The sequence below is a fragment of the Anolis carolinensis genome, chromosome 1, assembly GCF_035594765.1.
Source record: "Anolis carolinensis isolate JA03-04 chromosome 1, rAnoCar3.1.pri, whole genome shotgun sequence".
Classification (NCBI taxonomy): Eukaryota; Metazoa; Chordata; class Lepidosauria; order Squamata; family Dactyloidae; genus Anolis; species Anolis carolinensis.
Window position 1 is genome coordinate 68,230,315 of NC_085841.1, and position 25,825 is coordinate 68,256,139.

Sequence of the window (25,825 nt, forward strand, 5' to 3'; positions counted from 1 at the left end):
GCCTGGAATAATGGGACACGAAGCTCCAAAATCAGGGCAGGAAATACTGTTTTCGCCCAATGTGTCTGTTGTGTAGCATATTTATCTATTTATTTATTTATTTGGTATTTTCCAAGCACACCTGATTCCAGTGGGACTCATGGCCTGCCCAAGAACCCCTGAAGTGTGGCTTAAAAGCAGTGGGAGGCCTGCTTCCCTGGGGAGGCAGCTGCCTTGTGCAGAACTGCAAGCAAAAGAGGAATGGCATTTTTTTTCTCTGCAAGAGTAAACAAGCTGTCTTGTATCCTTACAGCACATGCAAAACTTTTCAAATGTGCCAAAGCTTGTTTTTCCAATATTATTTCTTAGAAATGCATGTCCTTCACACAATGCTTACTTAGCCTCACTTGCAAACATGGAGACCACACAATTGTATCATCAGCATCAGTGGCAGTTTGTTTGCTTTCAGAAAGGATGATGTGCCAAAAATGAAAGTTTTCCATTTTTAAGATATACAAGAGAAATGTCACAAGTCACACTGAAACTCACTTAACATTTCTCACTATCATTTTTCATGAATGTAAATGATAACATCAGTTTCAATTCAGCATCCTAGAGCTGGAGGGGGGATCATGGGGCCCTCCTAGCATTCTTCACTATCAGCTTCTTTGGAAGTTTTTAAACAGATGTTGAGTGGCCATTTGTTGGAAGTGCATGGAAGAGGGTGGACTGTACGGTATGTTATGCTGACTAGGACCACTTATGGCCTCATCATAAAGGGCTAAAATCGGTGGTATATGCCGGTTTAGCCCAGGTCACCCACGGAACCTGCTGGCTCCCATCAAATGATGCCAGTGGGGTTCTCTGGGTGAAATAGGGCAGAGCCAGTGTATGGCATCACCTCGATCACAGGGGAGGCTTCCTGTGTTGCTACTGGAATCCATGGGGGAAGCTGATCGACACTACCCCACACAGGATCACCCTTTATTGGAGTTGAGTAATGCGGGGCATGGGGCTCCAGGTTCCCCATTCATGCCCCCCAATGATGGCCCCCCTCAAAATCCAAAGCTTGAATGATTATACAGGGTGTCCTAGAAGTCTCCATACAATCAAAAATTAACAAATTCATATAATATGTATTATATTACTATACATTTTAATATTTAAAAGCTGTGGTGTATAAGGAAAAGGTTAGAAATATATATTATTTAAAGGAGCACAATTGAAATGTCTTTACTTGCATAACGACAGATATTTTGGAACATGATCCCTCAGACTTAGGGAGTTGGTGGTTAGGGAAGACCAATCATGGATGGCACTGATGTTTTCTGACCTATAGTTAGCCTTTCATCAGTTGCAATTGGTCATTAAAAATCCAAGACAGATCAAGACAAAAAAAGATCCCTCATAGTGCTCATGGAAGATAGCAGTGTAGACTTATATCCAGTACAATCTATGTTGCATCACATTGGTCTTAGTGGTGCCACAGCAGACTCACTGTTCTGCCACCATGATATTTCTTTGCTCACTAAATATCAAATTTGAACTGTTAAGTCCAGGACATTGAAAGCCTTGGATATACATGGCCAGAAATTTGTGATGCATTCCTCAGCATTGAGGCCTGCCTCTACAGGGCAGCCTTGGTTTATGACACCAACAGTATTCAATCATTGGGCAGATGGAGGTCTTGGGCATAATGTTATTATGTTCAACCAGTTTCCTCACATTAATATTTTCTATTGTTTCAGATGCCAGGAGGCTGGTATTCAGACAACAAGGGCTGATCTGCAATCACAGTTGCATCCATTGGTCAGAGTGACAGGCCCGTATGAGTTATTTTGGCCAACACTTAAGTTTGGTTTCAATGGCCACTGCTGAGTGGAAGGGGTGAAGAGGCCTCTGCTGGATGGTTTATGCCCTCAGTTGTTTGATTCAGGGAGAGGAGCCCTTTCCAATGTTTTGGTTATCCACTTCAGTGGTAATGACTTGGGCCTGCTAAATAGCAGAGTACCGGGGTTGATTACAGGCAGGTGGCGCTCTCTCATTGGCTGAGGCGCGTCAAGCTCTAACCTCTCCAGGGAGCCCCTGACAATCACAGCAAGGCTGGGTCCAGCCAGGGGTGGTGGGAACTTTGAACCTGAAAACTGTATAAAAGTGCATGCTTTGCTATGTTATGTATCTCATTCTATTTTTGGCGAACTATCACAAGCTGGCATCACTTTCAGCTGAAATTAAATAAAATTCCTCGGTGGCTTCTGCTTTGACTTGGTGAGTTATATTCTGGAAATTATTGGCTTCTTTTCACACCAGACGTAACCCACAGCTTGGATCTTACTATCCAATGCTGCTCTAAATTGCTCGTTAACACACTGTAGTCAAATATATTTACTGTAAGCTAAATAGATTTAGTTCTCTTTACCAGAACCTTTAAACCAGTCATTTCATTGGAAAAGCTCATAATTTAATTCTGTATCAACTCTCAGATTTTTTGCGTTTATCATTCACTATTTTTACACTAGTCCCCACTTAGTAAAAACAAACAAACCCAGAATAACACATCTTATGACTTGTTGCATAAAATATGCTTTGAGGAAGAGCAGAGAAGGGAGTGGGTAAATCAACATGTAATTTCATCTTTACAAAAGGTTTGATTCAGTCAAGGAGGCCATAGCCTGAGTCTGCAAGATCTGAGCAGTGCAGTTGATGAGCAGGGATCTTCAAGGTATCTCATCCATAGAGTCACTAAAAGTCAAAATAACTTCATGGTAAATAACAACAAAATGTCCCCTTTAAAATGTAAGAATCATGCAATGCCAAATAATATAATGAGCAGATAGATATCGTGTGGGTTTTCTTTAAGATGATAGAGAAATTATCACAGTCACTTCAAACTCTTACCCATAACCAAATGTCAGAGTAATTGCAGCACAGCAGTAGTTGGATGGAATCAGTGGAACACAGAACAAAGTGACACCAAGAGACGTTAGTAAAACTATATACAAAGTTTTACTGTAAGCAGTAATAATCAAGACAAACAGGCTTGCAGACAATGGACACAGGACTTAACACCTAGGCAGACAGCACTCAACTCAACTCAGAACAGAACTGATGCAATCAGGAATACACACACACTTGTGTCTGGACACTCCTCAGTTCCAGCCACACATCAAGGTCAACACAGCTTCTTAGTAATTAACTCTTTCCAGACTATAGTACACTCTGGATGGTGCAATCAATACAAAAATCCCACATTAACAGTTTTGATGTTTAAAAGCATTGCTTTTGGGTTTGGAAAGATTGGCCATTTACAAGAAACGTTGCCCAGGGGACACCCGACTGTATTTACTCAGTCTTCGAGGAGGCTCTTTCCATGTCCCCCAAGGGGCAAACCAAGACAACCTGGCAAAATGGCACTATCTAAAAAGATCCTACACCTGTGGAGCAGAACAGACAACTTCGTGTCTGTATGCTTGTCCGGAATGTCCTGCCTCATGTACAGAGGAATAATTGTTTGAGCTACAGACAATGTGGACTCTGTTGCCCGTTTTTGGTCAAAAGATATTTAGCCATTTGTGATCCTTCTATTTTTATCAGTTTATGCAAAGCTTTTAATGCAAAATAAATAAACCAGTTTTGATGGAGAGCAAAAACATTAAAAAATCTGACAGCTCCTTAACCTATGGGCAAACTAAATTCTTGAAATCTAGATGGAAATATTGTCTTTCCATTGCCTTCCTTTGAAGTTCAATTCGTTTCTCTGGGACCGGAGACAGAAGGTGGAGTGGTCAGACCAAAGCTCTGAGAGCTCCTGCCTTTGCTGTGGAGTTCCCCAGGGTGCTATCCTTTCGCCCCTGTTATTTAACATCTACATCCGACCACTTGCTGGACTAGTGCGGAGCTTTGGCATAGAGTGCTATCAGTATGCAGATGATACCCAGCTACTCTTGCATCTCGAACCTGGGACAACCACGATTCCTGAGAACTTTAAGCTGTGTTTGGAAGCAGTGATGAGTTGGCTGCGAGCGAGTAGACTAAAAGTGAATCCCACAAAAACTGAGATACTCTGGCCCGGCCAACCACCAGAGTTAATCCAGTCACTGCCTGATTTTGATGGGGAAGTTCTGGTTCCGTCTGCTACTGCTACTTGGGGTTGTGTTGGACTCATCGCTGACAATAGAGGCCCAGATCACTGCCATAAGTAAGCAGGCCTTTTTTCATCTTTGTCAGGCAAGGAAATTGGCATCCTACCTTTCAACAGAAGCATTGGCAACAGTAATCCATGCAACAGTCACTACTAGGTTGGATTATTGTAACGCCGTATACGCCGGCCTTCCAAAGACAAAAACCCAGAAGATCCGAATGGTCCAAAATGTGGCAGCCAGGCTGCTAGCGGGATCATCTATAAGATCCCATATTACACCGATTCTGAAACAACTGCATTGGCTACCAATAGAACATCGGATCTCTTACAAGATACTGATCCTGACATTTAGAGCTCGAAATGGCCAAGGACCATTATATCTTAGGGACCGCCTCATTCCTTTTTTCCATCAGTGGTCACCTTGATCCTCCCAGGAAAATCTCCTATACGTACCGGGCCCTAGGGAGGTACACCTGGAAGCTACAAGGCGTAGAGCCTTTTCTATCTATGCTCCAATTCTGTGGAACTCATTGCCTCCATATGTTAGAGCAATGTCGGAGTTGCGACCTTTTGTAAAAGCACTCAAGACTTGGCTGTTTGGCTGTGCATTTAAGTAAATCAGATCTAATTTGCCAAATAGTCACTGTTGAATGATTTTAGGTTGATTTTTTTATGTTGAATGTTTTTATGTTGAATGTTTTTTTATATTGTGGAATGATATTTTAAATTGTAAGTTGCTCGGAGCACTCTGGTGGAGAGCGACTAATTAAGAAGTGAAGTGAAGTGAAGTGAAGTGAAGTGAAGTGCAGAGAGTGTGACTTGCCCAAGGCCATGGCTGAGCAGGGATTCAAACCCTGGCCCACAGCATCTTAGTTCAACACGCAAAAAACTACAACACATTGGTTTTCCATTCTGTAAGAGGGTCTAATTCTCAAAATAAGGTTTTCCATGATCTGGGCTTGAGTTCACAGCAATAACATTTTTGCTTCTCACTGAGTGGTAAGAAATGCAAGAGTTCTGGAAAATTCTTTGTCAGTTTTGCTGAGTTCAATGCACTGAAACACAACTTTAATTCCACACATGCAGACTAGCTTAGCCCTCTGAGTGATTTTATTTTAACTACAGCAGCAAACCGAGCTCTTGTTATTTTAATCTTTTCTTATTGTCGCAACCAACGAAATCATTCTTTTTTTGACCGTTAAAAGAAAGGCACAACAATAAAGGGAAGCCAGACTAAATGGTGGATTAGCCTTTTCTTAAAAAATGCATTCATCATAGCCACTCTTTTCCAGTTTTAAATTGTTTTGCTATGTCATGCTTAACAAAGCATGCTGTAAGCTAATAAAAGAATGCAAAGGAGCAACTTGGGTTTGCAGTGCCTTTTTTGAAATAGGGCAGATATTTTAAAAAGGGGGAAAATAGCTTCTTAATATCCTGCTACATTGTGCTACAAGTATCTTTCAACAGATGGGGAGGGGATGAGATTGTAGATGTGAAGAAGCAAAACTGGAGATCCCCTACTGTGATTTTAATTCAATGTATAAATAAGGGGGGGGGGGGCGCTGGTAGGAGAGAATCCAAGAGCTAATTTAGAAGCACCAAGGTAATGTAGTCAATGGTTAGCATTGTAGAAACTGATTAGACGGTAAGCCTGAGGTAAGAAATGGAACTAATTTCTTAGAGAAGACTGTGAGTTGCATACATAATATGAATATTTATGCTGCAGTTTTCAAGAAAGAAATTAAGTGGGATGAAAACAGTCTACCTTTGTACAGCAGGAGTCTTTAGTTCAATTCTAAGGTCTCTTCCACATTGCCCCTATATCCCAGGATCTGATCTCAGATTATCTGCTTTTAGCTGGATTATATGAGTCTCCACTGCCAGATAATCTGGGATAAACAGAAAATCTGAGATCAGATCCTGGGATATAGGGGCAATGTGGAAGGGACCTTAGAGATAAGAGGTTGAATACTTTTTTTTTCTAACGGCAAGGATATTAGCGTTAATTGTGTAACATCTTGTCTTCTGCAGAGCAGTCATGGAGAAAACATGGTTGAGGAAAGGAAGGTGCTGAGTCTCTTTGAAAACTCAGCATCAGATCCAGAGGATATCCTGTAGGCTTGCTCAAATAATTCGATTTCCCCGTTTGTCGTTAGTAATTCGTTAGTTTTGTAACTTGTGAAGCAATATTCGACCTAGATTGTCCACTCGTGTGGATCCCGCAGTTTCGAACCGCGATAGGCCCTTTTTCTAATGTCGTCGTTTTTTTTCGTTAGGAAAACAAGCTTTTGCAAATCACCCAAACTTGTTTCAGTGCACTGGGGCAACCTAGCATGTTGTTTCCACCTTGTGGCCAATCAGAGAGTACTTTTAACTCAGGGGAGGGGCTTGTACGTCAAAACAGCAAGCACAGGGAGCCTCGTGGCTCATTTGCACCGGGAATCTGGAGAGGGTGGAAGTGAGATTCTAGGCAGGCAGGCAAGATTGCTGCGTCACAGCTTCCTTGGCTGAGCTAAAGATTAGAAGACCGGGAGAAAAGGGTGGGTAGGTGAGGTGGGAAACTGTTGGGTGTTTGTGCAGGGTGTTTTTCCAAAGGGCCTGTGGGCTTTTTTCCCCACAAGCTTGGCGTTTGCCATTTGCCCACCAGCCCTGCAATTTTTCTGCTGCGCCATATTGCCTGGTGTGAGCGGGGTGGGCTTTCGTTTGATTAGGAAACTTTTCTTTGCATAGGCATTAAAGCGAGTTGCAAATAGAAGAAATCGAATATTCCAATTTTCATTTTGCAAAGTCTGGCAAAACTCCCCACAATCCACTGAAAAACAACTTGGGGAAAAGGGAGGGTGTATTGTTTTTCCCTCTTTCCTTTCAGTGCGCTGCAAATCTCTTTCTCCTATCAACGCTAGCAAAGTCTGGCAAAAGGTTGCAAGTCCCATTATCCTCTGCAATACCACTTGGTTTGGGAAAAAGGGAGCGTGTATTTGGTTCCCCCTCTCTATCCTTTCTTCTCGGGGCTGCTGCTCATAGGGCTGGCAGGCAGCAGTGACTCTCTTTCCCTATCAACGCTAGCAAAGTCTGGCAAAAGGTTGCAAGTCCCATTATCCTCTGCAATACCACTTGGTTTGGGAAAAAGGGAGCGTGTATTTGGTTCCCCCTCTCTATCCTTTCTTCTCGGGGCTGCTGCTCATAGGGCTGGCAGGCAGCAGTGACTCTCTTTCCCTATCAACGCTAGCAAAGTCTGGCAAAAGGTTGCAAGTCCCATTATCCTCTGCAATATCACTTGGTTTGGGAAAAAGGGAGCGTGTATTTGGTTCCCCCTCTCTTTCCTTTCTTCTCGGGGCTGCTGCTCATAGGGCTGGCAGGCAGCAGTGACTCTCTTTCCCTATCAACGCTAGCAAAGTCTGGCAAAAGGTTGCAAGTCCCATTATCCTCCGCAATACCACTTGGTTTGGGAAAAAGGGAGCGTGTATTTGGTTCCCCCTCTCTTTCCTTTCTTCTCGGGGCTGCTGCTCATAGGGCTGGCAGGCAGCAGTGACTCTCTTTCCCTATCAACGCTAGCAAAGTCTGGCAAAAGGTTGCAAGTCCCATTATCCTCCGCAATACCACTTGGTTTGGGAAAAAGGGAGCGTGTTTGCGGCAGTTCGACCCAGAACACAGTGCCAAACAAGAAACAACACATCTTTCCCCCCAGTAACACAATACCTTCCTCCCTTCTGAAAGCTGAAAACACTCCCGTTATCATGAAGCGTTCAGCTGAACGCGGGTCTGGTGGAGCAAGTCCTGCTAGTGGTCAAGCTACAGCCCAGACACTGTGGGGGGCCAAAAAAGTTAGGGTGGATCCCATCTGTCTGGAACGTGCAACGATGGGAGTGGGTGGACTTGATGATGAAGCTGGCTGTTCGACTGTTGAAAGTTCACAGCCCTCCACCCGGAGCCAGTTGTCGGTTGGAGCTGAGACAAGTGCACGAACAATGGAACATGGAGGTGTTGCCGTCCTGGAAGTACAGGTAGTGGATAGTGAGGATCTTGTTAACCCCACCCCTCCTCCCGCTACTGACAGTGAGGAGGAGGTAGAGGAGGTAGTGCCATCAAATCATAGACTTTCTCATGCCGCTGTTATGGTGCCCACGACTCCTACCTCCCTGGGCGTCGGCACAGTGGCTATGGGGAGGCCAAGGTCATATATTTGGGACCATTTTAATGTCCACACTCAGCGTGCCACTTTGGCAGTTTGTAGACACTGTGGTGCAAATATCAGCAGAGGCAGAGACCCGAGACATCTTGCGACCTCGGGGTTGAGCTCTCACATGAAGCGGCACCATCCCTCGATATCGGTAGGAGGGGGAGCTGCAAGCCCTTGCAATGGCAGCATTAGCACATAAAGTTCTCCTGGTGTAGAAGGTGGAAGGCAGACACAGTCCACCTTGGAGGATTGGGGCCTGCCATTAGCCAGAAAGAGAACGGGGGAAACATTACCCACACCCCAGCAGATTACCCAAAGTGTGGGAGAGATGATGGCCCTTGATCACCATCCCTTCCGCATGGTTGAACAAGATGGCTTCGTCCGTCTTATGAAACACCTGTGCCCCCGCTACAAAATTCCCTCCCGTCACACCTTTTCCTGAAAAGTTATTCCCTGATTGTACGAGGGCTGCAAGGAACGCATTATCCAGATGTTGCGGAGCGCCATGGGAGGACACATCCATTTTACCTCTGATATTTGGTCAAGCTTGGGAGGAGGCTATTCCTACCTCTCTCTCACGGCACATTGGTGGGAGAAGGAAGGCAGTATGGATACATCCCATCGTTGGGCACTCCTCTCTTTGGAGGTAGTTGATCGTGATCACAAGGCAGAGACCATCTGCAGCTATCTGGGAAACATGATGGGGGAGTGGATGCGGTGCAGGCCAGAAGAAATGAGGAGGGGGTTCATGGTGACTGACGCTGGTAAAAATATGATCAAAGCGGTTGAAAGTGCAGGGTTTTTGAATGTCACCTGCATGGCCCACTTGCTTCACAATACCATCAAGGAAGGTTTAAAGAACCCGGAAGAGCAGCCGGCCAGCACCGCAAACATCGCCCTGCTGATCGAGCGCTGTAGAAAGATCGCGGGCTACTTCCACAGGAGCATCAAGGCAGCCCGGCAGCTGAAAGAGAGACAGAGCCTTGAAGGGCTCCCGCAGCACAAGCTGCTCCAGGACGTCTCTACCCGGTGGAATTCAACCTATAAGATGCTGGAATGCATGGTCGAGCAGCAGAAGGCGGTACACGGCATCTCCCTTACCTTGGTTGCGCCTGTTAGCAAGCTTGTTCCAACTAAGCAAGAGTGGGACACCATCTCCCAGCTGGTAGACGTCCTAAAGCCATTCAAACATGCCACAGAGACCCTTTCGGAATCAAAAGCCCTTCTTAGCCAGGCGGTGCCCCTTGTCTTGGGGCTAAGGAGGCACCTAGAAATGCTTGGGGCCGGTCGAACACTGGACTCCCTGGCTGGACCGCTGACACCGCCGGTCCAGGAGGTGGTGAGGAGGTTGTCCTTTGCTGTACGGAAACGCCTAGAGCCACTTCTTTCCAGCAAGGTCCATATGCTGTGATCCATGCATATGCTTGTGTGATCCACGGCTAAAGTACACCGTCTGCCCAAAAGACTTTACCGTATGGAAGGCACAACTAGTTAACCTTGTGAGGGAGGTCTTTGCTGCCAGGGTGGGGGAAACGGGCACAGTGGCCCCTCTACCGGAAATGCCTGCCACCCCCAGCACTAGCGCTAGTGGCGAGAGTGATAGTCCCGGGGAGCCGGCAGGGGGTTGCCGTAGGGTTACGGATCTCCAGCCGCGACAAGGAAACGCTTTCTTTGCAGAGACGGTGGCCATACTAGCCCGCTCGGAAGATTCCTCTTTGCTGGCTTCTGTGCAAAAGGTAGACTCGGCCGAATGCTCGGTCAACAGGTACTTTGAGGAGCCTCCTGAGATAATTTCTTGTGATCCATTGGCCTATTGGGCTTCACGTGATCACATGTGGCCGGATCTGTCGCACGTAGCCCGCCAGTTTCTCAGCTGTCCGCCCACCAGCGTGCAGAGCGAAAGGGTCTTCAGCCTAGCGGGAGATGTAGTCACGCCATACCGCAGCTTGCTGGACCCTCAAACAGTTGAGAAACTGGTCTTCCTGAAGGCCAACCTTCCCGTGTTGAATTTCCCCGATTTGGATTTTGACACTGACGCCTCCTAGAACAGCAGTACTCCTCCTTTAAGCTGCTCTGCTTCTGATTAACTTTGGCTAAATTTTTTTTTTTTGGGGGGGGGGGGGTTTGCCCCTTTGGCCTATGTCCAACAACTCCTCTATCCTCCTATGCTTTCCTTCCTCTCATCCCTTCCGTTCTCGTCTTAATCATCACACACCGTTGCCCACTTTCGTTTTTGGGTAAATCAATCTCTAGGGGCCGTTCCCTGCAGTTGCTCAAGGTTTTGTCTCCCTTAATAATGATTCTGGCTGGGAAGAAGGATATTCAGGGGGAACTTAGTCTATAAAAGCCAAGGTAGGAAATGCATCCGCTTTGGGTTCAGAACGGATTTAAATTCAAATCTCTACCCTTTTTTTGCTAAAAATGTTTTGGGAAAGAGCCATGATTGTTAGGTCTTCTCCAGATCCTCGCAGTTACTGTACCGAAAGAACATTGTTATAATCGATGTGGATCCTTCGGTAAGACATTCAGTAAAGGAATACGGTAGAGTCTCATTTTACAGAGATAACGGTCCATCAGAATCTTTGTCGAGGTGAGATTGACGAGAAGCTAGCATCCAATTTGAAAATCATGATTTTACGAATGATAAACGAAAAGATGATGTATTGCTACTTCTTGGTAGAAAAAAAGGAGTTCAATTACACGCACCGATGTGAAGTTGTTTTTAAACAGTAGCACCGCAATATCACGACATTTTGAAAACATATGCAACAGGTAATGGCTTTGATATCGTCTCACTGAGTCTTGGATGATGGAGACCACAGCACAGTTGTGTTGCATCTCTACCTCAAAGTCAACAATGGACTACCTCAAAATCAACAACGGACTACCTCACCTTGATAACTCGGAAGTGTCTGAGATTGTGACACTCCAAACAACCTTTTCTTTGGGTCAATTGAGCAGCATTATCCTATCCATCGACTTGGGGATGGTGAAGATTTAGTATTGAGTGAAGCTGTAGGAGATGTCACAAAAACATAAAAGTTTGTGGAAGCGACGCAAAGGGGAGGAAAGGGAAAGCAAACAAGAGAAATTGCGAGGTCAGGGGGCCCAATTTTTTTCTGCATTCCTGGTCGTGATGGGCAATATACTGTCTGCTAAGGCCTTGGAGTGCTGGAGTTGTTTAACTGCCTTTTTGTCTGGCAGTAAAGCCTCTTCGGTTTAATCGATTGGCGGTATAATTATTTGTCTTTCCCACGTAGGGGTGGGATGACACTTGGGCTTTTATGACAGCCGTTACGGAGACCTTCCAGTAGTGCGGATCTTCTCTGAGAGAAGTAACATGACAGAATTTCGCCGCAGCGCAGAGGCTCAGATCACAAAAGCAGAAAACTTTGTGGGTGGGCCGGGCCGGTCTCTCAGGGATGCGTGCCGGCCAACTGTGGCCGGCGCAGGGTGGGGTCTTTGCTGCTGAGGTAGACATAGAGGTTCGGATCATCCCGGAGAGAAGTTACATGACAGAATTTGCCGCAGGGCAGAGGCTAAGGTCGCAAAAGCAGAAAACTTTGTGGGTGGGCCGGGCAGGTCTCTCAGGGATGCGTGCCGGCCAACAGTGCCCGGCGCAGGGTGGGGTCTTTGCTGCTGAGATAGACATAGAGGTTCGGATCCCCACGGTGACTTTTTCTTTCTGCTTTTTTCTGCCTCTTGGCCAACGTGGTCGAGTTTCCCGCGATGCATCTCTCTTCTCTCCCAGCTGTCCTTCCGTACATATTTGGGCAATTTTTCCCAAATCCTTCCTTTGGCGCAGGGTCCTCTGGTTTTTTCTCTCTCTCTCTCTACGGGATGCGTGCCGGCCAACTGTGGCCGGCGCAGGGTGGGGTCTTTGCTGCTGAGATAGACATAGAGGTTCGGATCCCCACGGGGATTTTTTCTTTTTCTTTTTGCTGCCTCTTGACCAACGTGGTCGAGTTTCCTGCGATGCATCGCATCTCTCTTCTCTCCCAGCTGTCCTTCCGTACATATTTGGGCAATTTCTCCCAGATCCTTCCTTTGGCGCGGGGTCCTCTGGTTTTTTTTCTCTCTCTCTCTCTCTCTACGGGATGCGTGCCGGCCAACTGTGGCCGGCGCAGGGTGGGGTCTTTGCTGCTGGTTCGTATCTCCCCGCGGATTTTTCTTTTCTTTTTGCTGCCTCTTGGCTAACTGTGTCAAGTTTCCCGCAATGCATCTCACTTCTCTCCCAGCTGTCCTTCCGTACATGTTTGTGCTATTTTTCCCAGATCCTTCCTTTTGAACGGGGTCCTCTTGTTTTTTTTCTCTCTCTCTACGGGATGCGTGCCGGCCAACTGTGGCCGGTGCAGGGTGGGGTCTTTGCTGCTGAGATAGACATAGAGGTTCGGATCCCCACAGGGATTTTTTCTTTCTGCTTTTTGCTCCCTCTTGGCCAATTGTGTCAAGTTTCCCACGATGCATCGCATCTCTCTTCTCTCCCAGCTGTCCTTCCGTACATATTTGGGCAATTTTTCCCAGGTCCTTCCTTTGGCGCGGGGTCCTCTTGTTTTCTCTCTCTCTCTCTACGGGATGCGTGCCGGCCAACTGTGGCCGGCGCAGGGTGGGGTCTTTGCTGCTGAGATAGACATAGAGGTTCGGATCCCCACGTTGATTTTTCTTTCTGCTTTTTGCTCCCTCTTGGCCAATTGTGTCAAGTTTCCCACAATGCATCGGATCTCTCTTCTCTCCCAGCTGTCCTTCCGTACATATTTGGGCAATTTTTCCCAGATCCTTCCTTTGACGCGGGGTCCTCTTCTTTTTTCTCTCTCTCTCTACGGGATGCGTGCCGGCCAACTGTGGCCGGCGCAGGGTGGGGTCTTTGCTGCTGTTCGGATCCCCACGGTGATTTTTTCTTTCTGCTTTTTGCTGCCTCTTGGCCAATTGTGTCGAGATTCCCGCGATGCATCTCGCTTCTCTCCCAGCTGTCCTTCCGTCCAAGGCTGCAAAACGGCTGCAGTCCTACCTTCCACTCCTCCTGCCAGTGCTTTTAATGGATCCAAACCCCCATGTCTATCTCTGCAGCTAAGCCCCCGCCCTACTGCTTTGGGGAAAGGGTCGGGGGTGGGAGCCGCCCCACGGTGGCCGGCTCCCCAGGGGAGTTGAATCCATGCCCCCATATGTCTATTTCCGCAGTTAAGCCACCACCCTGCTGCTTTGGGGAAAGGGGCAGGGATGGGAGCTGGCCCATGGTGGCCGGCTCCCCAGGGGAGTGGGATCCAAACCCCCATGTCTATCTCCGCAGTTAAGCCCCCACCCTGCTGCTTTGGGGAAAGCGGCGGGGGTGGGAGCCGGCCCACGGTGGCTGGCTCCCCAAGGGAGTGGGATCCAAGCCCCCATGTCTATCTCCGCAGTTAAGCCCTCGCCCTGCTGCTTTGGGGAAAGGGGCAGGGGTGGGAGCCGGCCCACGGTGGCCGGCTCCCCAAGGGAGTGGGATCCAAGCCCCCATTTTGCCATCAGGCGATAAATCAAACCAACGTCACACAAATCTTACATTTATTGGGAGGGGGGGGGGGCTTGACCACTGTGGTATAATGGCCTCCAATCTGGATGCCTGGGGAAAGTCATTGCGCATTGTGGCAGCACAATGTGTCTCTTGGCCAATGGCCACCAATGTCCTAACATTTTGACAGATTTACGGGCACTGAAACAATGTTACACACAAGTAGAAGAAGGACTTTCACAGTGAAGGAACCCCTATTGAACAGGAAATAACAATTCAAAAGCAGGAACAGATTTTTGCAATTGTTAAATAAAGTTTTTTAATATGAACTATGAAATTACGCAATAAATCTTAGGAAAGGGCAAACGCTCTGCAATTTAGCGAGCAAGCAGGGTGGATTGTGTTCTCCCACTGTACCAAATTTGATCAGTATAGCTGAAAAAATGAGTGCAGGAGAGCCCCATAAAAGCCCCCCCCTTCGGGCTGTTTTGGGCCACTGCGCATGCGCGTCCGCCATTAACGAATTACTTTTGAAACTAACGAATTTTTGTTAATTTCGAATTTTTTGGGGGGCAAAATTCGGAAATGACATCAGAAACGAAACGCTACCCCCCCTACTTTTGAAACGAGTTTAGAATCAATTTTTTCATGGATCGCTCAAGCCTAATATCCTGCTCTACAGTATTTAATGCTGAACTTCTAGATAGGAGGTACTAGGGCCCTTAAACTTTATACCAGAGGACTCAGCATTGGCAAAAGGTTGTTACTGATTTCAGGTACTTTGTGTGTGTGTGTGTGGGGGATTACATTGCTAGTATTTATTATCACTGAAACGTTTTTAAATATGAAGATTCTTAGAAACCCAATGTATACTTAGAAATGGTGCCCAAATGTTCAGTGGAGCTTCCCTGGTTTCTTTGCCCTCCCTACCCTTATTCATTGTGTCAGAAGCAAATTAGGAATACAGTTTATAATGCATAAAAAACCCACAAAATTAAAAAAGTGGCATTGTACTAAATTTCCTTTGACCAGAAGCTGGCCATTTCAAGTGCCTCTGGTGTTGCTGTAAGAAGATCATCCATTGTCATGTTCAGGGCAGACTGCATTGTAGTTGGCGGCCTGTGGTTTGTTCTCCACACTCGCATGTCGTGAACTCCACTTTAAAACCTCATTTCTTAACATTGGCTCTGCATTTCATGATACCAGAGCACAGTCTGTTCAACGCCTTCCAAATCACCCAGTCTTCTGTGCACCCAGGAGAGAGTTTCCCACCTGGTATCTGCCACTGATTGAGGTTCCAAGTTTTACCCTGCCACTTTTGAACTCTTGCTTGCTGAGGTGTTCCTGCAAGTATCTCTGTAAATCTTAGAAAACTATTTCTTGATTTAAGATGTTGGCATGCTGGCTGATATCCGAACAGAGGATGGGCCGGAGATGTCAGTGCCTTGGTCCTTTCATTACTGGCTGCTACTTTCTGTCATATATCAGGTGGTAAAATACCAGCTAAACAGTATAATTTCTCCAGCAGTGTGAGGTGTACACACGCTATAATAATGTGGCATGTCTCATTGAGAGCCACATCCATTGTTTTAACATGATGAGATGTGTTCCACACTGGGCATGCATATCCAGCAGCAGAGTAGCAAAGCATAAGGGCAGATGTCTTCACTATATCTGGTTATGACCCCTAGATTGTGTCAGCCAGCATTCGTATGATATCATTTCTAGCACCCACTTTTTGCTTGATAGTCAAGCAGTACTTCTTGAAGGTCAGAGTACAGTCCAAAGTAACTCCCAGATATTTTGGTGTACTGCAATGCTCCAGTGGCATTCCTTCCCAGGTGATCCTCAGAGCTTGAGATGCTTGTCATTCTTAAGATGAAAAGCATACATCTGTGTTTTAGGTGGATTAAGAATGAACTGGTTTTCCCTATAATGGGCAGCAAGAGCACCTAAAGCTTCCAAGAGCTTCTGTTCAACAATTTCAAAGCTCCCTGCTTGAGCAGTGATGGTACAATCATCAGCATAGATCAGTGGTTCTCAACCTGTGGGTCCCCAGATGTTTTGTCCTTCAACTCCCAGAAATCCTAACAGCTGGTAAACTGGCTGGGATTTCTGGGAGTTGTAGGCCAAAACACCTGGGGACCCACAGGTTGAGAACCACTGGCATAGATGAAACTCTCCGTCCCTTTTGGTAGTGGCTGATCATTTGTGTAAATATGACACATTTATGGAGCAAGTATGCTCTCCTGATGTAGGGCATTCTTCTGTTTTCGCCACCTGTTTCTGTGATCCTGGAATTCAACAAAAAAAAAACTCCTGTTTTGTAGCAGATTTCCTATGAGGTGGGTGAGGTGGTAATCCTTTCTGATATTATACATTTTTCTCAAGAGGAGGCAATGATTCACAGTATCATAAGCTGAGGACAGGTCTATGAAGACAGCTCCTGTGATCTGCTGCCTTTCAAAACCATTTTCTATGTGTTGAGTCAGGTTCAATACTTGTGATGTGCAGCTTTTCCTTTTCCTGTGGAATCATAAGTGGGTCTATTTTTTCCATAATTCTATGCAGAATAAGTCTCTCCAGAGCTTTATAAAGATGACACAACAAAGAGATTGGTCTTTAGCTTTTTGGATCATTATGGTCTTTGTCTGGTTTCAAAATGGCTATGTCTCTTGCTTTCCTCCAGATTTTAGGGATCTGACAGGATGCAATGCAATTGTTCATCAGCTTCAGCAGCCAGCACCTTGCTTTTGGACCAAAGTTCTTAATTTGTTCCATCCGTAGATCATCCAGGTCAGCTGCATTGCCATTTTTACATTTTTGAGAACCATTTCCAATTTAGTGGATGTGAATAGTTCATAAAGGTTGTTGTTCTCATTATCTGGTTGTCTAACTATTGGTTTCCTTCTTAGTTTGGTGACAAGTTTGGGTTTCCCATTCACCAGAAGTTGATGCGCTATCTGGTCTGCCTTTATGTTGGCATGGGTATTAATTTGTGAGGAGTCATTGCTCAACTGTCTTAACAGCCTCCATGCCTTCTGACTACTCCTGCCCACTGCCCATATTCTGTTATCAACTTTATTTTGTTATCAACTTTATTCCATCAGAACTTTTTTATGAGGCATTTTGTGAAGAGGATAAGACCTGAAAGAAGAAATATATGATGGACATCACAAAGAGAGTGACTAAGGAGCACAAGTCGACAGCAGAGGATGGAATTGTAGACCAATTTGTATTCTGGTTTTAGCTTCAAGAGCCTTTATTCCCATTTTCTTTTGTATTTCCTCAAATTTTTCAATGACCATCATATCAAAATCTGGGCATAATCCTGGCAAATTATGCCCTGCCAAATTAGGTCATACCATATACAAAACAACTTGTTGATTTTACATTCATGATCTAAACCTCATGAATAACCCTAATGATACATAGGTAGGCTAGGTAGATTATGAACTGGGAAATTATGACTTAATGAAGCACAGTATTTTGTTCATGATCACATTTTCCATTTTAGGAAATCATCTGATACTTAACAGATGGAAAACAAAAGGATGGGGCAAGAAAGACTCACTGGGGGGCAGCTTTAGCTGCTAGGTTTTTTTCAAAAAAAAATCCTGTTCAACCAGTTCATTCTATTTATTGGTGTATGTCAGGGGAACCTTCACAGCCTTTCTAAGCTGGACTGGTACTTGATATGATTTGTTAATACAAAGCTCCCTTGGCATACCTTAAACCTAAAAGGTAGGATGCCAAACTAAATTCATGGTTTTTATTGCTTTGGAGTGGTTTCACAGAGCCTGCAAGGTGAAATGAGATACATAATTTGGCTCTGTTTGGTAAAAATTAAGATGAGGCACATTTGCAATGGCTCCCCCGGGCTGATCAGATTATTTGTCAACCAGGTCTTCACTGATGAAAATGGCCTTATGTGGTGTGAGGTTTGATTAGGAGGGATCTTAAAGATATAGACATTCATTGGGGACATAATGCAAAGAAAGAATGGAGGGAATGTTTCTGAAAAGTTTTGGTGCTATCTGTTTCACCTGTACTTTACATAATTAACCATTGTTCCTAGTTAGAGAGGCAAATCCTTGCTGATCTTCCTCTCTCAAGGGGAAAATGAACATCTCATTTTTTGATTTCTTCTCACAGCCTAAGGTTTTATGCCTTATTGAGGAAGTATTTGCAAGAATTTATTTTTGGTGGAAATTGTGTGAATGATTTTCATTCTCATTGGTATCTGTCTTAATGCTTTTCTGCATGGACATTTAAAAAGTAGAATCAATGGGTGGGTGGTTTGCCTATTTTGGATAAATGATCTCGTAACCTATGCCCAAGAAAATAAATTTAACAGTTTGATAATCTTTCTTGAGGAGGAGGAAAGGCAGCTGTGTTTTTATTGTGTTTTTCATCCCCCTCCTATTTTTACTGTTTTATCTCTTTTGTAAAAAAAAGGGAGATAGAGTTTGGTTGTTAGTTTTGGTAGGCAGGGATGGGAGAAGTTAAAGGGTGGGATATTGTGGGGTTATTTTTGTATCAGAGCTTTTTATTTTGTTTCTTCTTTTGAACTCTTAAGTTTATTGTGAAAACTTAATACAAATTGCAAAATGTAAGTCAAATAATTAAATAAATAAAACTGGGGGGGGGGTTAAAAAAAGAAAATAAATGAATTTTCTACAGAGGTTTCATGGGCAAATTATGGAGATCACAAACCTGTCTAGAGAAGAGTGACCAAAAGGGTAAAGGATCTAGAAATTGAGTCCTGGGAGGAATGAATCAGGGAGTTGAGTATATTCAGCTTGGAGAAGAAAACACTGAGATGTGATGTGACAGCTGTCTTTTAAAAATCTGAAAGGACTTTGCACAGAATATGGAGAAAGAGCAAGCTTCTTTTCTGATGTCCCAGAGATTAGTGGACATGAGCCACTAGATTCAAATTAGAAGTGAAATGATTCCACTTAAATATTAGGAAAGGTATCTTGATGCTAATAAATGTCTGACAATGGAATTGACTGTCTCACAGTACAGTGTTCCCTAACTACTTCACAGTTTACTTTTCACGGATTCTCTGTTTCGCGGTTTTTCAATAAACTCTAAAAGACTATTATAAATCATTAAAAATTACAATTTACAGCCTAAGGAAGGAAGGAAGGTGAAGCCAAAGGGAGAGAAAAGAAGCCCAAGTGGCAACAAGAGGAGGAGGTGATTTAGCAACACATGATTGGTTCATAAAGACTTAAAATAGTGTATAACTACTAAAATAATGTATAAATATTAAAATAAATATAGTGTCCCTACTTTGTGGATTTTCACTTATTGCGGGTGGCCCTGGAACCTAACCCTAGCGATAAGTGAGGGAACACTGTACAACAAATTCTCCACCTTTGCAGATCTTTAAACAGAGATTAGATGCAATCTTTCTAGAATGTTCCACAGTTCATTCTTGCATGGCAGGGAGTTGGACTAGACAGACCTTGTGGACTCTTTCAATACTAGTACAATGCTATGATTAAGTTGATGATGCAGCACTCATCTTCTCAATGGTAAAGGTGACAACTTCAATATCACTGGTTTCTTTCCCAATGAAAAGGTTTTGACTTATTGATATGGGAAATTTGGTGCATGTTACTGCAAGCTTTTGAGTGTATACATGTCATAGTGGTTTGAGCATTGGACACAGACTCTGGAGAACAGGATTCAAATTCCCATATGAAAATCCACTGAGCAACCTTGGGCAAGTCACACAATAACCACAAAAAACCCACAATACATTTGCCTTAGGGTTGTCATAAGTCAGAAATTATTTGAAGGTTCAGAAAACAGCAACATGTGATAAACAGGTATTAGTTGTCAAAACCCAAAGAATTGTCTAAAGGCACTGTAAAAATACATTTGGGCCCTCAGAACTTCCAACAATATCTTCAAGAAAGGGTCCTACATTTGCAATACAATATGTCCTTAAAAACATTTACAGGTTGATATATTTATTGGACTGACATTAGTGTTCTGTTGTATTTTCATTGTGCTTTACAAAACACACATTAATCAATGAAAGAAAGTCTTCTTACATCACTTATCCTATCTAAAGTACTATACTAAGATTCAAAAGTAAGATAACAATACAAGAGCAACATAAGCATGTCTATGACAAATTATGAAGTTGGTCTGAAGTTGGTCTGTGCTCTACTCTTTGGAATACACAGGATCAGTGAGTCTGCAAGACTTACCTGCTACAGATGGTGCATAGCAATGCCTGAACATAATCTTGTTTGCATTGCAAGTGTAGCATTTGTACAGAAAAAAAGCTAAGTGACTTGGAGAGGGAGAAAAAATGGTCAGGAAAATGAACAATCATACAATAAATGTAATTTGTTAAGAGATAACACAAAGTGATAAACTGCAGAAAATGTTATACAGGAGTTTATCACATGAGCCCAGTACTAAAGGTGGGCCATGACTTTTCCTGATGATCCCTATCATATAATGCCATGTGCATCCCACCCCAAGTCTGCCTCTTCTCTGCAATTAATCTAACCCTCGCTATTGACTGGTAAAACCCATCAATAGCTCACAATCATAAAATATTCCCATCACCTTGTGCAATGGGTCTGTTCAACATCCATGCCAACATGCTGGCAGCTCTCCCCTCCCCTCCCCTCACCATTCACAAACTTTCTGTTCATTTAATACTAGCTTAGGTACTCGGCGATGCCTGGATTAGGCCTTTTGTAATGCTGTTTAAAAGAAATAGTAATTGCTCACATTTGTTTTTTTTCTGATTGCTCCAGTTAAAAAATGCATGATGACGTGGATGAACTACAGCTCCCAACATAGTGTGTCAATTCCCCCCCCCCCCAAACCCAACCAGTATTCAAAGTTTGCCATATTGGGTATGTGTGCCAAGTGTAGTCCAGATCCACTGTCAGTTGAGTTCAGTGCTCTTTGATTGTGTTAAACTACAACTCCCAACATCATAGGTCAATTCTCCCCAAACCCCATGAGGATTCAAAGTTGGTGATATTGGGTATGTGTGCTAGGTTTGTTTCACAGTACTCGTTGAAAGTGGGAACTATCTCAGAAATCGCCCACCCACAAACATACAAAAATACAAACATATTTTCACTTTTATTATATTCAAGACTGCTCCCTCTTCCCTATGACAATCTTTCAAATATTTAAACATAATTGCAGTAGCAAAAATATTTGGGACCAGAAGTATTTGGAATTTTAGCTTTTCAAATGTCCACATCTGCATACAGCTATCCCTTCACATTTATGGGTTTGGCTTCTGTGGATTTGCTTTCTATGTTCTCTCTTGGTCGTCCAGTGTGACTCTATTGTCAATATTTTCTATTCACTCTGAAAGATCTAGAGAGAACATCTCTCTAGGAACCTTTAGGCCTCCAATGCAATTGTATGTTCAGCTTCCAGCAAAGGTTGGCCATAGAGGACCTAGGGATTCCTACAGACATATTCTCTCGGCAATTTTTCTATTCACCATTTTTCACTTTCATGGGGATCCTGTGCCCCTAACTACAGGGAATGTGGATGACTGACTGTACATAAATAATTTTATTTAATCTCCTAGCTTCCCTCTGATCACTGCAACAGTCCCTCCCTGGGGCAAAAATCCAGCACTTAACTCAGCAGCTGACAAGTCTAATCAAGCCCACTGACCTTCTCCTTTTCGTGTTGGTTCATGTAGGATTACATTTCCACTCCATGCTTGCTCTGATCCCATTAATTGCAAGCACACCTTCATTGTAAATTCACAACCTTATGGTTGAAAGCAACCATAAGCCTGATGCAACCCTTGGTGAATATGAGTTTGATAACTTGCCCTAGTATTGTTTCCTTAATAACTTATATATTTTGTAAAAAATCTCATAGCTTTCTGTTTATAGTCCTATACATGTAACAATTGCAGAAGTATTGCATGGTTAACAGGCAATATTTTTTTTTTAATAAAACAGCAATACCACATCTACCTCTGGCTCCTTCTACGTCTCTTCTATCGCTAACATAGACAAGGGTGCTTTCTCAAGTCTCCTTTAAGTCCAAAAATAGGAGGTAAATGTCAGTTCACAGCAACTTTTCCACCTCCCAAATTGATTGCCTGCACCCGCACTTCCATGAAAGTTTATGACTCACAGCTGTAAGTGTCATTTATGCCTTTGAAAATGTTTCCCCACTAAAAATGATGGGATTGCATCTGATCAAGCTCTTAACTGCAAAGCTCCAACAGATATTTACTAGAGAAGCTTGAGGCCCATTGTGGCCTCCCACATATATATTTCCTATTGACAACTCCATAGCACATTCACTCAGTTTATGAGTAGAGGGATAATTTTTCTAACTGAAAATTCCACCTGGGAGCTGAAAGTCAAGCTGTGTTCCCTTCTGCCTCTCACATTATCACCACTAATAAAGAAACTGCAGGCAGGACTTTAGCTAGCAATTTTGCCAATGATGCATGAAGCAGACAAGGATCCTGGCTTGCTCTTCCACAGCTGTATTAGGGGAAGCAGAACAAAAACTTGGTTTGCCATTAAAAGGAAACTGCTTGAAAAAAACACAGCAAGAGAACAGAAATATGAGGGACACGTTTTGCTTGTGATCATTGTCCAAAGAAAATGCCACTTGAGCTTTTTGGGAAGAGATTCGAATGCTGCTTCTCATTAGGCTTAACTGAGGTCTATTTCATTTTGGGATGAAAAGGATGTTGGCAGGTATTCAGTATTGCAGTTATGCATTTATAACCTAGAATTACAAATCTATAACTGCCCTGTATTCACTTATCATATTTTGTCACAGCCCCTTTTAATGGCTAGCAGTCTACCATGAAAATTATCTGCTATATTGGGTAAAGGAATTCCATTCAACTAGTGATCGGAGTGCAAGCAGGATGACCTTTCCTCTGCTCTCCCACCAGCAAGCAAACCTGTAACCAGGAAGCTTGATTGAATACTGGGCAAATATGATTGTCATTGGTTTTTCTTGGCTGTTATAATACACATTTTAAAATACTTCTTAGCAAATTTCTTCATATTGTTTGACAGGTTAAGTGATCACACATGTAAGGGCTCGCATGTTCCTTAAAACACATTTGTCAAGGGCACACGTCACACTTATTTTTCCTACATATAAAATGTAACCTGCAAAGTTTCCCTTATTTTGATGTGTATGATTTCCATATAGAAAGAACACATTCTGTTATTGAACCCCATGGGGGAAAAGTACTTGGCAGAACAACAAGACCCAGGTAACTGAATGAGTAGGAGTGTAGAGAGGTTGCCTCTTGTTTCTAGCATTGGATTAAAAGACATAGAACAGCATGCTGGAATACTTATTCCTTGGATCTTTCTGAACTATATTCAAATATTCCTCTTCCACTACTCACAGAGACATTTTCTACTCCTTCCATCCTTTCATCCTGTTATAAAATTACTATTGTACTGCACACTGTCTTGTTCATAATCTAATATTTTACTTTCAAAACTATACTGTGTTCACTTTAAAATGACCAGCTTCTGGTCAAAAGGAAATTTAGCAATTTAGTTTTTAACTTATGCTTTTAAAATATACATTATAATTGTATTCTCAATTCATTTCTGATACGATAAATAAATAAAACTTTAAAATTAATTGTTACCTACTCTGAGTAAAATCTGACTTGAAAAATTGCACAGAACTTTACAATGAACTTTATAAGATGGAAGAGTTTGACCTGTGGTGTAGTAAATGGGAAAAGATTATACCTGCAGTAAAAACCATCCAATGCAAAGGTGAAACATGCCATCCAGAAGTTAAGAGTTTCTACAACAGCATTCCTGCTGCCTGCCTTCTGGACCACAAGAACTGCAAAAAACTGCTGCTGAGCAGGCCTACTTACAAACTGGGCATGGGTCCCTGCACCTACCGTGGCTTCCACTTGAGGGCTGCTGCTTTTGGGTGTGGGTCATTGGACCTTTTAAGAGCCTCCTGACTCCAGTGGCAGAAACAGTCCAGAAGGTAAGAGCTTCTACAAGAGCATTCCTGCTGCCTGCCTTCTGGACCACAAGAACTGCAAAAAACCACTACTTGCGAATTGAGAACTACACTATTCAATATACCTGGCTGTCAATTAGAACTCCATTTGTTTATTCCTTGTGTGGTGCCTGGCTAGAGACCATCGCTTTGAGTCAGTAGTGCTCCTTGTAGTTCTGTTCCTGTTGCCCAAGAGCTGAGCGGCTGCCAACTAGAGGTTCGTGAGGCTGGTGGAGAGTGCACCGGCGGTACTGGAGCGCCCCAGGGCAGTGCGTCTGTTGCCCGTGTTGGCAGTGTTGGCGCGCTGCAAAGTGTTCCAGGGTTGTGCTTTATGGCTATTGCAGCAGTTCCTGAGGTGCCTGTTAAGAGCTGGGCAGCCATTGTTTGGGAACAGCATGGCAGGTGAAGAGGATGCTGCTCCACTGTGGTGACTGCCTCTACCCTGCTGCTGCTGCGTGGGTTAGGCCTCTGGGGACTACCCAGGCTAGCCGAGTGGAACTGACGGTTGTGAGAGGGATGCCTCCTTTGCTCATTGGCTGGATGGGTGGACATTACTATCATTACTGTTGCCGCCATTGGACCTGGCCTGCTGCTATCATATCACTGTTGTTGCAGCAGCATGGTGAGTTAGACGGCAAGCACTTTATCCAACAGAACTGCTGCCTATTAAGCACTTTATTAATTGAACGTTCTATTAAGCACTTATTGGACAGTGTTGCTGCTTGTAAAGCACCTTGTTGATTTTCAGGGAACAGAACTGCTACTATTGAGCACTTTATTGGAGAAACTTGACTGCTGCACTTAATGAACTTAACTGAACCACCCTACCTCATATATCATCGAACTCCTGTTGACTGAAACTTTGCCCTGTGAACTAATCACTAGACTGAGAACTGTGCACTGAAGCACTTTAATTTTATTATGGTTGCTGCTACAATTAATATCTATTGTGATTAGGACTATTCCATCAATTGGTGCATTAATTTAGGCTCAGGGAGGACTGGTAGGAGGGCAGGAAGGGATGGTTGTTATTGGACAATGCCAATGCACTTGAGCACTTTACTAAATGTTGTGGTATAATTAATATTCTCTAGTACAGTGTCAACAGCTAGAAATGAAAGGTTGTTTTCAACTCTTCAACTTTTGAAAAGATACTTAAGTCACACAAGGGAGCAAGAAAGAAAAGAGTCTGGAAATTGACACTGTCCATTTTAATCCGCAGCTATTGTTGTGTTTTAGTTGAGCATTTTAAATTGATTGGGTTTTTTTTTACAATATATAATAATTATAACATATTGTATATACATATAATCATAATATTATGTTGTAATATGATATAATACTAATATAATATAATAATATTAATTCTATATTACATTTTACATGTAATATTACTAATAATATTACAATATATTGATAAAGTACAATATAATAATTTATTGCCAGTATTGTACTATGCTAATAATATAATATATATGTAAATTTAATTTGTAAATTTAATTTCGGGTTGAGAAGGACGACATATAAATTTGCAAATAAATAAATAAATTTGTACACTTCTTATAAATTGGTTTTATATTAATTGATATTGTTATTGTTTAGTGGGTTAAACTGCTGAGCTGCTGAACTTGCTGACCAAAAGGTTGGCAGTTCAAAACCGGGGAGCGGGTAACCTCCCACTGTTAGCCCCAGCTTCTGCCAACCTAGCAGTTCAAAAAGATGCAAATATGAGTAGATCAATAGGTAGCGCTCTGGTGGGAAGGTAACGGCGCTCCATGAAGTCGTGCCCTTTGAGGTGTCTATGGACAACACTTAGAAATGTCTTAGAAATGGAGATCAGCACAAACCACCAGAGTCGGACATGATTGGACATGATGTCAGGGGAAAACCTTTACCTTGTTGTTGTTTATTCATTCAGTTGCTTCTGACTCTTTGTGACCAGCCCAAGCCCGGGCCATCGCCACTCCCAGCTCCTTCAAGGTCAAGCCAGTCACTTCAAGGATATCATCTA

At 43.5% G+C, this 25,825-nt stretch overlaps 1 long non-coding RNA gene across 2 annotated transcripts in view; it reads right to left on the reverse strand.

Moving 5' to 3' along the window:
* Window positions 1-23,854, reverse strand: part of LOC103281471 (uncharacterized) — a 56,267-nt gene extending 32,413 nt beyond the window's left edge. For both annotated transcript variants that reach the window (XR_507687.3, XR_507688.3), the window contains exon 1: window positions 23,708-23,854. This is a non-coding gene — a long non-coding RNA (uncharacterized LOC103281471). The remainder of the gene's footprint in view (window positions 1-23,707) is intronic.
* Between the last annotated feature and the right edge of the window lie 1,971 nt (window positions 23,855-25,825).